We start from the raw sequence: 14946 nt of genomic DNA on the forward strand, positions 1-14946 counted from the left end.
CCTCCCAGCTCCACCATCGTCGGCGGTGTCTGAGGGGAGCCTCCCCCTTGAGTTCCTCCAAACCAAAGTTCATACATAAAGGCAAGTTCTAATCTCAGCTTTTCAAGTCAGGAGCAGAAAAATACGGGTGCTTTATTCTGCTGGTGCCATCCCACAAAGGTGAAGCCTTGTCACCATTAATTCCTAGTCTTCCTCCAGGATTGCATCGAAGTTCCTGGAAGCTCACGGGGGCCTGGATATGGGAGGCAGGCCAGGGAGGAGGGAGGATCTGACTGGCAAGAGGGCCATGTCTCCAGACCATGGTTTCTAGCCGGACAGCCTTCGGCTGGCCCTTCGGCTGGCCCTCCATCCACGCCACTCTTGGCCATACTGAGATGCAGAGAGAGTCAGGCAAATGCAGCTTTGCTTGGGGCCCTCTCTTGTTTGGCTTCTTCTAGAACCCTGCGACTAATATTTTTTAGCATATTTTTTAAATTGAGATCTAATTCGCATACCATAAAAATCTGCCCTTTAAAAGGATATGATTTGGTGGTTTTTAGTTGTATTTGCAAAGTTGTGCAACCATCCCTGCTATCGAATTCCAGAACATTTCATCACCCCCCAAAGAAATTCCGCCTATACCTAATTGCGAACTCATCTTTTTGAATTCTGTGTTCTAAAGAGGGTCCCACATTGCTTAAGCCTCAGGCCCCATAAAAATTAAACCACCCCCAGATCAGAGACCTCCTGCAAAGCAAACTCACAATCTCTACTCCAAAGCCAGATCTACTGACGAGGCGGAGCAGAGATCCCCGGAACTCGGATACCACCCCACCCCCCTACCACCCCTGCCCTGGGGTTTTCAACTTGGCCACCCCTTTCCCAGAGGGTGCTGGGAGGCTGCAGTCCCTTGGGAAGGACCCACCGGAGCCTAAACTCTTTGTTCTTCCCTGGGGGCTCTTCCCAGGCCTGAGAACCATAGGGCCCTATCTGTTCATCTATTTCTCCTTTTAAACTCAAAAGGCAAGAATTTGCTTCTTTTGTTCTCTGAATTGTATCTCCCTTCCCCGAGGCTGGGAAGAGAAAGCCGCACCTGCCTCACCAAAGGTCACAAAATAACAGTCGTGGTTACCAAAACCCACCAGGGTTCATTCATCCAACTACTGGCCTGATGGGAAACAACAGAGCTTAGACCTCACTCGCTGCTCAGACACTGAAACAGAGGAGCGCCCAGGGGGCCACCAAATGACCCAGCGGCAGGTGATACCAAGGCACCTTCCTTGAGAGTGATGCCATCTCTCCCAGACACGGAGGTGGCTTATTATCTATCTTTAAAATTGTGAGGGGGGTGGTGCCTGGGTGGCTCAGTGGGCTAAGCCTCTACCTTGGGCTCAGGTCATGATCTCAGGGTCCTGGGATCAAGCCCCACATCGGGCTCTCTGCTCAGCAGGGAGCCTGCTTCCCCCTCTCTCTCTGCCTGACTCTCTGCCTACTTGTGATCTCTCTGTCTCTGTCAAGTAAATAAATAAAATCTTTAATAAAAAAAAAAAATTTGTGAGGGGAGGCAGTGACTGAATCCCTGTGGCCCTGTCTCCCTGCCACCATAATCTGATGACAGTGGGGCCAGGGGCCATGTTTGTGGGGTTCAAGCTAATCAGGACCCCGGGTCCTGGCCCAGCAGAAAATCATCCATTTGGGGTTATGTATTCACTTTCTCACTCCCAACCTCAGTTTACTACCTACAAATCACCAAGCTTGGTGCTAACCCTTTGTGAAATCTCATCTCCGTTCAGGGCTACCCTTGATTTCTGTTTTTCATTTGATTTTGTCTAATTTTAAAGACTGAGAAATTGTTAAGGTACAAAAGAGCCCAGAACGACCCCCCACCCCCCCCAACCCCCTGCCCAGGGTGGCCTAGGTTACCACTGCTCCCCTGGGAGAAGACCAGAGAAATGATGGCGCCACTCCAGGTGAAGGAGCCCACAGCCAGCCCCTCTATGTCAGAAAGGGCAGCCCTGTGGTGGGAGCCACCAGAAGGTGTTCAGATAAGGGGATGATGCCCACAGTGGTGATGGTGATAACACGCGCTCTGCTGTGTTTGCTTCCTGCCCGGCACTGTGCGGAGCGGCACTGTGCGGAGCGGTTTCCGTGTAGGGCTTTGTTTCCTTCTCAGCACCCTACTGCAGGGGTGGTACTGTTACGATACTTGTTTTACAGATAAGGAAAAAACACGATAGAGAGATGAAAAGTTTTAGCAAAGCCACACAATGAGGTATTAAGCAGAGTCCTACAACTAGCTAGGTATTGAGAGAACAGCATGTTTACACTGCCTGCCTGCCTCTAGAGGCTTGCTCCCTCAAGCAGATAAAGCCAGGGCACAGAGATGCTCCTTCCAGCCTAGACCAAACAATGAACTAGATTTGGGCCTTCCTTAGGCCACAACTTAACTTTTATTGCTTTGTTTGTTGTGGGAAACTGAGGACTTCTGACCTCAAAAGCAACTACCTCACTTATCTAGAGGTGAAAAGGAATCCCTACCTCACACCATATAACTAAATAAATTCCATATCAAAGAGTGAGTAAACAATATATTGAAATCATAAAAACACCAGAGAAAGAGGCGCCTGGGTGGCTCCATGTGTTAAAGCCTCTTCCTTCAGCTCAGGTCATGATCCTGGGGTCCTGGGATTGAGCCCCGCATCGGGCTCTCTGCTCAGCAGGGAGCCTGCTTCCCCCTCTTTCTCTGCCTGTGTCTCTGCCTACTTGCGATCTCTGTCTGTCAAATAAATAAATAAATCTTAAAAAAAAATACCAGGGGCGCCTGGGTGGCTCAGTGGGTTAAGCCGCTGCCTTCGGCTCAGGTCATGATCTCGGAGTCCTGGGATCGAGCCCCGCATCGGGCTCTCTGCTCAGCGGGGAGCCTGCTTCCTCCTCTCTCTCTGCCTGCCTCTCTGCCTGCTTGTGATCTCTCTGTCAAATGAATAAATAAAATCTTTAAAAAAAAAAAAATACCAGAGAAGAACTCACAAAATAATATTACAATATTGGAATAGGTAAGGCTGTTTTAAGTAGTCACTTAGCTCAAAATTCTTAAAAGGAGTGAAAAGAAGAAAATCAACATCATTACTAAAGCTAAAAGGTAAATGACAAGCATATTACAGGCACAGGTCTCATTTGCTTTATAAATATCTCCTACAAAACAAAGAACAATCATCCAACAGGAAAAAAAAAAAAAGGCAAAGGGCATGAAAAATTCATAGCAAGGAAATTACAAGAGGCTTTTAAGATATATTAAAAGGTGTACAACATTGTTCATAATAAGAACTTTCCAAATTAAAACTACCAGTCTGGTTGGTAATGACCTACAAAGATTAGCAAGGATGTGGGGAAACATATCCTCACCCAGTGCTAGAAGGCATCCACTCAGCCTCTAGGGAGAGCAATAAGGCAATCAACCTTTGATCCTACAATTCTACTTTTAGGAATTTAGCCTACAAATATGCCCAGATATATAGGAAGTGATTAAATACAAGGATGCTTATTGTATTATTGTTTTTAGTGGTAAAAGATTGGAAGTAACCCAAACATCTGAGTAGAAACTTGATCAAAAAACTATGGGGGAGATTGCTATGCAGATATTTTAAAGGAAGCAAAAGAATGAAGTTGGATCCTTACCTCACACTATATGTAAAAGTTATCTCAAAATGGATCAAAGACCTAAATGTAAGAGCTAAAACAATCCCTTAAAAGACAACACAGGAGTAAATTTTCATAGTCTTGGATTTGGCAATGAATTCTCAGAAGTGACGCTAAAACCCAACCAACAACAAGAAAACTAGATAAATTGGACTTTACCAAAATTAAAAATGTTTGTGCACTCAAAGTATAGTATCCAGAAAGCGAAAAGACAGCCCACAGAATGGAAAAAAAACATTTGCAAATCGTCTATCTGAGAAGGGTCCCATAGGCAGAATATATATAAAAAACTCTTACAACTCAACAACAGCAAAAACAACAACCCAATTAAAAACTTGCACAAGAATCTGAGTAGCCATTTCTCCGAAAAGAAACACAGATGGCCAATAAGCATGCAGAAAGATATTCAGCATCATTAGTCATTAGGGACATGCAAATAAAAGCCACAAGAATCTACTTCACACCCCACCAGGATGGCTATAATAAAAATAGAAAATAACTGTTGAGCAAGGATGTGGAAAATCTGGAGCCCTCCTACATTGCTACTGAAACAATACAACTGCCGGGGGGGCACCTGGGTGACTCAGTCAGCAAAGTGTCTGCCTTCAACTAGTGTCATGACCTCAGGGTCCTGGGATGGAACCCTGCATCGGGCTCCCTGCTCAGCAGGGAGTCTGCTTCCCCTTCTGCTGGTCCTCCCGCCCCACTGTTACTCTCTCTCTCTCAAATAAATAAATAAAACCTTTTTAAAAATTGATACAATTGCTTTGGAAAACAGTTTGATGGTTCCTCAAAAAGTAAAAAAGAATCACCTTACTATCCAGCAATTTCGCTCCTAGGTGCATACCCAAGAGAGTTGGAAACAGGTGTTCAAATAAACTTTTATGCATGCATGCTCATAGCAGCATTATTCATAATAGCCAAAAAAGTGACAATAATCCAAATATCAATCAATGGATGAATGGGGAAACGAAACGTGGTCTATCTGTACAATGGCATGTAATTCGTCATTAAAAGGGAATGAAGTCCAGATACCTGCTACAACATGGGTGAAGCTTGAAAACATTACACAAGTGAAGAAGCCAGACACAAAGGGCCACATAGTGTATGCTTTCACTTATATGAAATTTCCAGAATAGGTAAATTCGTGGAGAAGGAAGGAAAATCAAGGGTTGTTGGGGGCTGGGCAGGGCGGAGCTGGCTAGTGACTGCTTAACGATTATGGAGTTTCATTCAGAGGGGATAAAAATGTTCTAGAATTAGATGGTGGTGTTGGTTGCAGAGCTCTGTGAATGTACTAGAAGCCACTGAATTGTGCGTTGCTAATTGGTTAAAGCGGGACATTTTAGGTTATGTAAATTTCACCTCGACTGAAAAAAGGATGAGGAAGTCTGTTATATACCAATGGAAATAATCCCCAAGATGCACTTTTAAGAAAAAAAAAAAAAAAGACAAAAACACCACTGCAGAACAGTGGGTATACATGGTGTCATTTGCTTTCTTTTAAATACATTAGTTGAGGAGAGCCTGGGTTAAGTGTCCAACTCATGATCTCAGCTCAGGTCTTGATCTCAGCATTGTGAGTCTGAGCCCTGCACTGGGCTCTATGCTGAGTGCAGAGCCAAACAAACAAACAAACAAATAAATAAATAAATGCATTAATTGGCCAAGTTATGTTTGTCTGTTTATTTTAAGTAGGCTGTACACCCAGTGTGGGACTTAAATTCACAACCCCTAGATCGGGAGTCACATACTCTACTGGCTGAGCCAGCCAAGTGCCCCCAATGATCAAGCTTTACTTTAACTGACCTTCCTGGCGGTAGCAGCAGAGAAACAGACCCACACGTGGGGCCTCTCCAGGCTTCAGAGAGAAACACACTCCCCTCCAAGGGCCATGGAGCTGCAGGCACAGGCCTTGCCAAGGCTGGTCGACCTCGTTTCCCCAGGTGCATAGTCAGGCTGACGCTGGTCACCCACACTCGTGCTGGGTCGAAGCAGGCAGCGCCGGCTGGGGCTCCCGCCCTCTGATACTGCCCCAGAGAATCCAGCATAACCAGCTAAGCAGAGACCTAGCAAGCTGACCAACGTGGAGCTTTGCTGTGTACATTTTCTTCCTCCACAAGAAAAGCTGACAACCAGATGGCCAGTCTGAGTGAGGACGTCACATCAGCTCAGGAAAGGTCTGCATACAGCTCTGTTAATAGACACGCACCCCCCTGCAAACTCCTATGTGGAAGCCCTTACCTACAAGGGGGAGGTTTTAGAATGTGGGGCCTTTGGGAGGTGATTGGGTTCAGATGTGGTCACAAGGATGGGTCCCCATGATGAGATTACTGGCCTTATAAAGAGAAAGGAGCTAGAGTTACTCTCTCTACCCCATGAGGACACGGCCAGAAGACGCCACAGGAAAGAGGCCCACAGTAAATACAGAACCTGCCATCACCCCATTCTTGGATGTCTAGGTTCCGGATCAGTGAGAAATAAATGTCTGTTTTTTAAGCCGCCCAGTCTATGGTCTATTGCCTATCAGCCGGCATGGACCAAGACAATCTCTAAGAGAGGCCCAGGTGCAAAGTTGCACCTGCCCATCACAGGTGTGGAGTCAGCATGAACTGGGAGCCCCAGCTCTACCCTCCATTCCTGCGTGTCCCTCTGGTGTGAGTGTCCTACCATGCCAAGTGCCATTTTCACATCAAGAGAGAAGCATCTTTCATATAGCATGGACCAAAATGCAAGACAACAACTTCACCTGAGGCTCAACTGCAAGATAAAAAATTCAACCAATTCCAACACTGTGGGAAAACTGGCCAAAGGGAAATTTATGAGAGACAGACAGCATAGTATTATACCTTACGGGCACTTTGGGGGTATTTTCAAGGATAATTTTGATGCTATGTGATCCTAGCTTCACGCAATGGCTCTCAAATTGGACCCCTGAGTTAGATGTGATTCCCCTGTCGTAAGAACCAAGTACAACCAACTTCTCTGCATATGGAAGATGAGAAATGGGGACATTTGCTTCCCAAAGTTTCCCCAAACACCTGTCACCACCCCCTCCTACAAGTACATACTCATCACACTTGTCATGCAGGTAACATGCGTGTGTTCAAAACTTACGATGTGCCGGCCGATCTATAGACAAATCTCATCCAGATGACAATACCTATTGGAGGGAAGAAATATCATCCTCATTTTATTAACGGGGAAAGAGTCTCAAAGAGGCTAAGCCATTAACTGAAAATAAATGGAGGAGTCAATGATGGTCTCTGCTCCGAGAGTTCCAAAACCCTCCTTCTAGCTACTTCCCCCCTTGCCTTCTTAGGCTGGTCAGATCACACTGATTCTCTCACTTGCCCTCTTTCTCCCCCAGTGCTAATTTACTTCTTCAATTTACATGCAATTTAGCTCTTTCTATTCAGCAACCTCCCTGTTTGCAAATGCTCACTGAGGAGTTCTTAACACCCCACTTACCCAGAAGCTCGTTACCACACGTACCCAAGCCAACCTGCAGGATCTCTGAAACGATGCTACTGCGGCATGGATCCTTTTCTCCAGAAGCTTCTAAGCCATCCCACTAACATTTCTAGTCTCTTTCTAACTCCCATGGTATTCCAAATACTGTTCACTCCCAAGACCACCTGTGGCTCTTATTATTTTCCTGTCATTGATTTCGTGCCGGAGTTTCTAACTACCCAATACAGATCCCATGCTTTCATTTCTTTCTCTGTCCTTGGAATCTGAAACATCTCCCAATTTACTACCATCTGCTACCTTAATTAATAGGCTGCTTACCTCCCCTGTAAGAACTTGTAGCGATTCTCTTGGACTCCATCCCTAACTTTGCGCACATTGCAAGCTCTCATTAGTCTTGGTTTATAATCCAGCTTTCAATCTATTTGACAGCCCTCATCTCCAAGCCAATTTGAATTACATTTTTCTCATAAGATTTCATAAGACACAAATATGCTTTTTCGAACCTGGAACAAATTTACATCTACTACATTCCCTCTGTCCACTCCTTTTATAATTTGAAGAATACAAAAATAAAACAAAACAAAAAAACATCCATCTGGTTTGTTTGATACGAATTCGCTGGTTGTTTCTTTTCATTGACGTCTCAGGTTTGGGTGACCGTTTCTAAGGAGTTCCCTCGGCCGCAGAGCATGGTGTGGCATCTTCCTCCAGCCCTTGTCACCCAGCACCTCATCGGAGGATCTGAATTGCACACAACACAATTGTACCCAAATGTGTAACCAAAGAGATACGTAGATCAAGGGGACGATTTTATAACCTGAGCGGCCGGCAACCACCGACCTTATAGCCAGAGGTCACGGGTGAGTTCTTTAGAAACAACTTACCATTTGAATTTTGCTGTTGTCACATGAAAGGGTCACTGTTGCATAATATGCAGTCATCCTCTGTCCTTTCTTCCTCTGTCCAGTGTGAAGAGGTGGAAGGGAGATGAGCATTTCCTCAGCCCCTCCTCTGTGTCAAGTCCTGGATGAAGGGTTGGCTTCATACACTTGACTTGAGGGATGTTTGAAACGTGGCTTCATCAGCATCGGCTGAAGACTGTGGTAAAGCTGCAACCCTGCAGACCTCACGCCCACATTTCCCAAGTCAGTGGCTCCGGGCGGAGGCTCAGAAATCTGCTTTTCAAAAGTGTTATAGGCGCTTTCTTGATTGTGAAGTGAATTTAGGAAGCACCAAATTCTCAAAGCACCCCAGAAATGTCCATTTGAGCCTTTTTCATCAGTCATTTGTTGGATGAGAAAACTAAAACCCAGAGAGTTTAAATAATTTGTTCAACGTCAGAGATGAGGAACATTAAAGCCCAACATTAAAGATGAGTCTGTAGGATTCTGGAGCCCACTCTCTCTCCATGATTCCACACAGCCTCCATTTGGATGGGAAACTTAATTTTGAGTTGTTGTAATTAGAGTTACAACAGTCTAATTTTTATGAAAGTGAATGTTTATTCAGCACTGCCCAAAGATATCTGATGTACACTAATGTTCTTATCAGTGTTATTCACGACAGCCAAAACCCAAAACAAACCAAGTGCCCCAAGATGAATGGAATACATATATATGTTATATATATAATGCGTATGTGTATGTATATATGTAATATATAATATATAATATAATATAATATTGTATACATATATACCTATATAGTAAATATTATATATATTATATATAATTCCTTCATATAAAGAAATTTGTATTTCTTATTTGTATCTTATATGTATATGTACAGATTATATATACATATACATTATGCATATATTATATATACATTTGTATATATTATGCATATTACATATATGTAATTCCTCTATATATACATATTGTATATATTGTGTATACATATTATATATAATATGTATATACTATACATATATAATTATATGTATAATTATATATAATGTCCATACAAAGGAATGAAACTCTCAGACATGCTACAACATGGATGAACCTTGAAGACATTATGCTAAAGGAAGTAAGTCAGACACAAAAGTTCAACTATAAATATGATTCCACTCCTAAGAGCTATCTATAATGGGCAACTGCATAGACAGAGAGGTCACCGGGGGGGGGAGGGGCGGGCAGGGAACAGGCGGATGGAGAGTTACTACTTAATGGGCACAAAGTTTCTGTTTAGGATCATGAGTGGTGGTGATGGTTGCACGACACTGCGAATGTACTTGGTGCCACTGAATTTTATACTTAAAAGTGGTACATTTGAGGCGATATGTATCTTATCACAATAAAAAAGCATCTAAAAGATATTCCGGAGCAATGGGAGGTGCAACCATGTATTTATGCCCCCTGGGAACTTAGACCAAGAGCAGGACTCTGAAATAAGCCGCTAGACTGTCTTCCAGCTGCCCCTAAAGTGAGAGGAAAAATATTTTTCTGGCTGATTGAGGGTTCCAGTTGGTCATGGCATCCCTGTATGTTACTCTTAGCTCATTTTGCTAAGACAGAGAAAGGCAGGGAGCATTTCAGCCCATAGGGGACGGAGTGAGCCTGTTCCTGAGCCCCAGCAGCTGCCCGGCCCCAGAGTTCTGGGGGTTACCCCTGACTCCTTCGACAGTGTCTCCTTTTGGAGCAGGTGTATGGCACCTGCAACACAGGCATCGTGACCACCGTGGTACCCATTTGCTCAAATGAGTGTTAAAACGTCTTTTTGTAAAACAACTGTTAGCTTTATTGAGATATAATTGACAAATGAAAATTATATATAAGATGTACAACTTGATGCTTGATAGACATATACATTGTGAAATGATCACCGCAATCAAGCTAATGAAAATATTCATCACTGCACATAGTTACGTGTGTGTTTGTGTGTGTGTGTATGTGTTTGTGTGTGTGTGTGTGTGTGTGTGTGTGTGTGTGTGGTGAGAATACATAGCACCCACCCTCTCAGCAAATACAAAATATACAAAAAAAAGTATTAACTATAGTCACCATGTCCTCCACTCTATCCCTGGGACTTCCTCATCTCACATAACAAAAAGTTTATACCCTTTGACCAACATCTCCCGATTTTCCCCATTACACAACCCTGGGCAACCACCTTTCTCCTCTGGGCTTCTGTAAGTTTGGCTACTTTAGATTCTACATATGAGTGAAGTCATGAAACACTCATTGTTCTGTGTCTAGTTGATGTCACTTAGCGTAACGTCTTCCAGTTTCATCCGTGTTGTCACAAATGGCAAGATTTCCTTCTTTTATAAGGCTAAATAATATTTTACTGTGTATCACATTTTCTTCATCCTCTTGTCAACTGACATTTGGAAAATAAAAAATATATATATTGAAACCCTCTGATCCTGAGAAAAGTCATTCCACACCAATTTAAACCAAGTGAAAAGTTTTGCTTTGTGAATGAAATGTCTCCTCTGAGACGGGGCGCTTGGGTGGCTCAGTGGGTTAAAGCCTCTGCCTTAGGCTCAGGTCATGATCCCAGGGTCCTGGGATCGAGCCCCGCGTTGGGCTCTCTGCTCAGCAGGGAGCCTGCTTCTCTGCCTGCCTCTCTGCCTACTTGTGATCTCTGTCAAATAAATAAATAAAATCTTAAAAAAAAAATGTCTCCTCTGAGATACAGAAGGGCCACAGCACAGAGGATGCTAATACCCTTTACAGCTCAAGACGAGAACAGGAGATAGAGAAGGGGCAATTAGGGGGTAATTCAAAATAATTAAATGACATTTTAAATTCAATTTGAGGAGTTATTGAAGAGCATGAAGGGCATGCTCTTCTCTTCCGTGTTTTTCTCGATGATGTCTACTTTCAGGGAAAATGTGATTGCATCCTCCAGATCAAAGCTACTGAAAAAGGATGTCTATAAAGAAGATTTTAGGCACATGACAGTTACGGTTCGCATGCTTCCACAATCCGTTCTTTCTGAGAAAGCAAACAAGAATCTCCTGTGCCGACCCAGCACTTAGTTCTAGCAGAGGCAGTTGAAGGTGGGGAAGAAATGCAATGGTCATTGGTCCCCATTTATCCTATGGCTGGGAGTCCGTTGGCCATAGCGAGCACTGCAGTGAGGGACATCCATCCCGGCTGGTGGGAAGAACGAGCAGCCAATTTAACCTCACACCGAAGCAAAACACCATTAATCTATGCATGGAATGAATCAACATTGGATCTTCCAAGAGCCGGAGAAAGGGGAGGGACGCTCAAAGCAGTAGGTACGGTAGGCTTTAGTAAACTGCAGGTTTTGTTAGAAAATACTTTTGTCCTCTTTTAATAGTTAACCTGACCCCAGCTCAGGCATCCAAGATACTGAGTCGTCTATTGTGCACCTGGACAAAACTTTCAAAACCTTAATTACTTATAATCTTGGTTTCAGCAATAACCTCAGCAATGCTGGTGTAACCTTCCTCTTTTACTGCCCCCAGATGCTCTGCACCAACATACATAGCTTATCTCCAGCAGGAGACTCTGGTTTTTATGATTTTAAAACATAGCTTGAAAATGTCTCCATCTTATCTCAGAGCAGAAGTGGTGTCACTTGCCGGCCCAAATACTCGGAGTAAGATTTTCCCCTCTTGCTCAGCTCCCCTGGCTACTTCCTTCAGCCCAGCCAGACTCCTGCTGAGATAAAAATGCAACTCGTTTAGGTCAATGATTAAGTTGAAAGTTATAATATTACTAATTAAGCTGGAGCAAAGAGAGAACCAAACCAAACAAAACAAAACAAAACCCACAAACAAATAAGCAAATTCTTTGAGAGGGTCTCTGCAATACCTGTCCTCACAAAGAGCACCCCCTGCCCCCTACCCTCTCACCCCCCTCCCAGGGAAAGCAGAAAATTTCCTGAAAGCCTTTGAGAAAGCCTCCCCCATGGCTTGTCACTAGGGTCTCTGCTTTCAAACTCAGAACAACCTCTTATTGTCTCCTAAGCACATTTTCCCCCCTCAGAGCCTGTGTGCTCATTGGACCGTGGAAAGAACCTTCCAGAGTCCAGCGCATTTCCTGAGACTGCCAGCCTGGAAGGAACTGGGGAAGGAGATGGGTGCCGGGGGAAATAACTGAGATCACACTCAGAAGGATTCAGCAACTCAGGTGTGGGGAAGTCAGGTGCGGCCTCTGGAGAAGGTAAGGCGTGGTGTGGGGGCTGGGCCGGACCTGGGCTCCAAAACCCCTTCACTGCAGATGGCAAGCCTGCCCTTGCCACACTTCCTCAAAACCCCGGCCTGGGCGCCTCTCTGGCCACACCTTAGTCCCTGTCCTGGATCCTCAGATGTCCAGGGACCGAGGAGAGCAAGATGCCAATCTCCAGAACACGGCTTGTCTAAGAGAAGACTGGGGAGGTGTGGGGGAGGGGGGAAATAGGGGGAGGGGGAGGGGGGCACAGCAAGCCCAGGACTGTCTGCCTGAGTTGGTGATAAACTAGCAGTTCTCACACTTCCACCAGCCACATCCTCCAACCCATCCCGCCATCACCCAACACCTTCCTGCTGATTCCCGCCCCAAGTGGCCTGGAGAGAAGAGCTAGGGCTCCCCGTCCAGACCCGCCTCCAGGAGGCCCCCCAGCCCCAGACACAGGGTGCCCGCTTCAGTGTGCTTCAGAGGCCCATTACGCCCCATGATGATGAGCTGATGTTCTCAAGTAATTAAACAACGCCAGGAGTCTATTTCACAATCCTCTAATTACCAGTCTTGCCACCAGAATTACACCGTCCAAAGCCAAGCTGATGACACTGCCGTAGACTTGTGGGAGCTGCAGACCATGGGAGAAAGATCCCAAGAGAACAGCTCGTCTGGGGTCAGGATGCGTGATCGGGTGCGGCTTCCCAGCACGGAGCCATAGTCAGGCTGGCAGCCCAGGGGCGTCTGGGGGACCCCACCCCAGCCCCCAAACCACAGAGCCTCTGGTGGCAATCCAGAGCGGCAGCGAGGTTCTGTTTTCTGTTCTGTTTTTTAAGAGAAGTTTAAACTTGACGGAAAAATGATCACAAAGTCCAGAGCTCCACATACCCACTGACCCTCCCTCTTTATTTCCCCCTGTTATCAATATCTTGCATTAATGTGGTTCATTTGTTATAACTGATGCACTGATATTGAAACATGATTAACTAAGTCATAGTTCATTCACTTTAGGGCTCCCTCTTAGTGTTGGAAATGGCAAATGTGTCATGACCTAGGTCCGCCATGAGAGAATCATGCGGAATACTTTTAGTGCCCTAAAAATCCCATGTTCCACCTATCCATCCCTCCTCCTCCACAAGCCAACAGGGATATTTATGGATCCCAAATGTACTAGAGAAATGTATATCATTTTCTTTCTTTTTCCTTGAAAATAAATGTTGGTGATTCAGGTCATAGGACTGTCATAAAGCCCAGCAGGCAAATTCTTATGATACAGGTCAAGGATGCCCAAGGCCTCCCGGGTCCCCTCTACAGTGTGGAGAATTTAGGCTGCTCGCCGGACCAGCACTGCCTCTCTCCAGGAGCTCAGGGGCAGAGCCCAGCTCAGTGACTGCCCATGCTCTACCCCTCACATTACCCAACACCAGACAGGAACGCAAGACATCCAGACTGTGTAGCAGACAAATAGTACCCAGACAAGTGAGCATGCCAGCAAGACAGAGCTTCCCAGCTGAGAGCAGTGGTTCTCAAAATACTGCCCAGGCACTCCTGGGGGTCCCAGAGACCTTTCCCGGGGTTCGTGGCTTCAAAATGATTTCCCTAACAACACTCAGAGCTATTTGCCTTCTTCATTCTCATTGTCTCAAAAGTGTACGGTGTTTTCCAGAGGCTCTGTGAGTTGTGGTGTTGGGACAGATTGAAGGCATAAGCAGGTCCAAGAACCCAGCTGTGATAAAGTCCGTACGATGTTCACTAATGCCACTTTTCACTCTCTTTTTGTTTTGGAAAACATCGTTCAGATTCACTTTAAAAGTTACTTGCATTCTATGCGACACATTCATGATTGCTCTTTTATGTGACATAAATACCTTTTATGTGACACAAAAACACCAGGGTATTTTCTCCACTTTAATTTCTAATGTGATAGATATTGATAGCTGTAACGCATGCTAACAAGACCTTTTTGGGAAATCCTCAATAATTTTTAAGAAAGGATAGGAATCCCAAGTGAGGTAAGTCAGTCAGAGAAAGACAAATGCCGTATGATTTCCCTCATATGTGAGACTGAAGCATGACCGTGGGGAAGGGAAGGAAAAATAAAATGAGGTAAAAACTGAGAGGGAGGCAAACCATAAGAGACTCGTAATGACAGAGAACAAATGAGGGCTGCTGGAGGGGAGGGGGGTGAGGGGACGGGTGAGATGGGTGATAGGCGTTGGGGAGAGTGCCTGTTGTGATGCGCACGGGGTGTTAGATGTCAGCGATGAATCCCTAAATTCTACTTCTGAAACCCCCCACTCCACTGTATGTTAACTAACTTGAATTTAAACAAAAACTTGGAAGAAAAAAAGAGAGAGAGAGTATAGGAGTCCCGAGATCAGAGATTGAGAACCACTGATTTACAGCAAAGGATTTGGAGTCAGACAGACCCAGGCTGAAAACCCGGTTCTGCCATTTGGATGAGTTATTTACCCCTCAGCCCCCCACCCCCCCTCTACCCCCACCTAGAGCCTTGGCTGCTTTCTCTGTAAATGGTGATGGGAATGTTCTACTTCACAGGGAGGTTGTAAAGATGGATGACCGGACTCGCGAAGGGGCACCCTGCCTGGTCCCTGGCACGGATGCGGCCAGCGATAGGCAGTAAGAGAAGCAGAAGGAA

General features: G+C 45.1%; 1 long non-coding RNA gene across 2 annotated transcripts; it reads left to right on the forward strand.

The window, feature by feature from the left end:
- The first annotated feature begins 1094 nt into the window (after positions 1 to 1094).
- On the forward strand, positions 1095 to 14116 carry LOC125085255 (uncharacterized). 2 transcript variants are annotated; one of them, XR_007122833.1, is made up of 3 exons: positions 1095 to 1106; positions 2014 to 2016; positions 12868 to 14116. It is a non-coding gene; the product is annotated as an uncharacterized LOC125085255 (long non-coding RNA). The 2 variants fall into 2 exon arrangements; XR_007122832.1 differs by lacking the exons at positions 1095 to 1106; positions 2014 to 2016 and adding an exon at positions 12019 to 12293.
- The last annotated feature ends 830 nt before the right edge of the window (positions 14117 to 14946 follow it).

This window comes from Lutra lutra, chromosome 14 (assembly GCF_902655055.1).
Source record: "Lutra lutra chromosome 14, mLutLut1.2, whole genome shotgun sequence".
NCBI classification, from domain to species: Eukaryota; Metazoa; Chordata; class Mammalia; order Carnivora; family Mustelidae; genus Lutra; species Lutra lutra.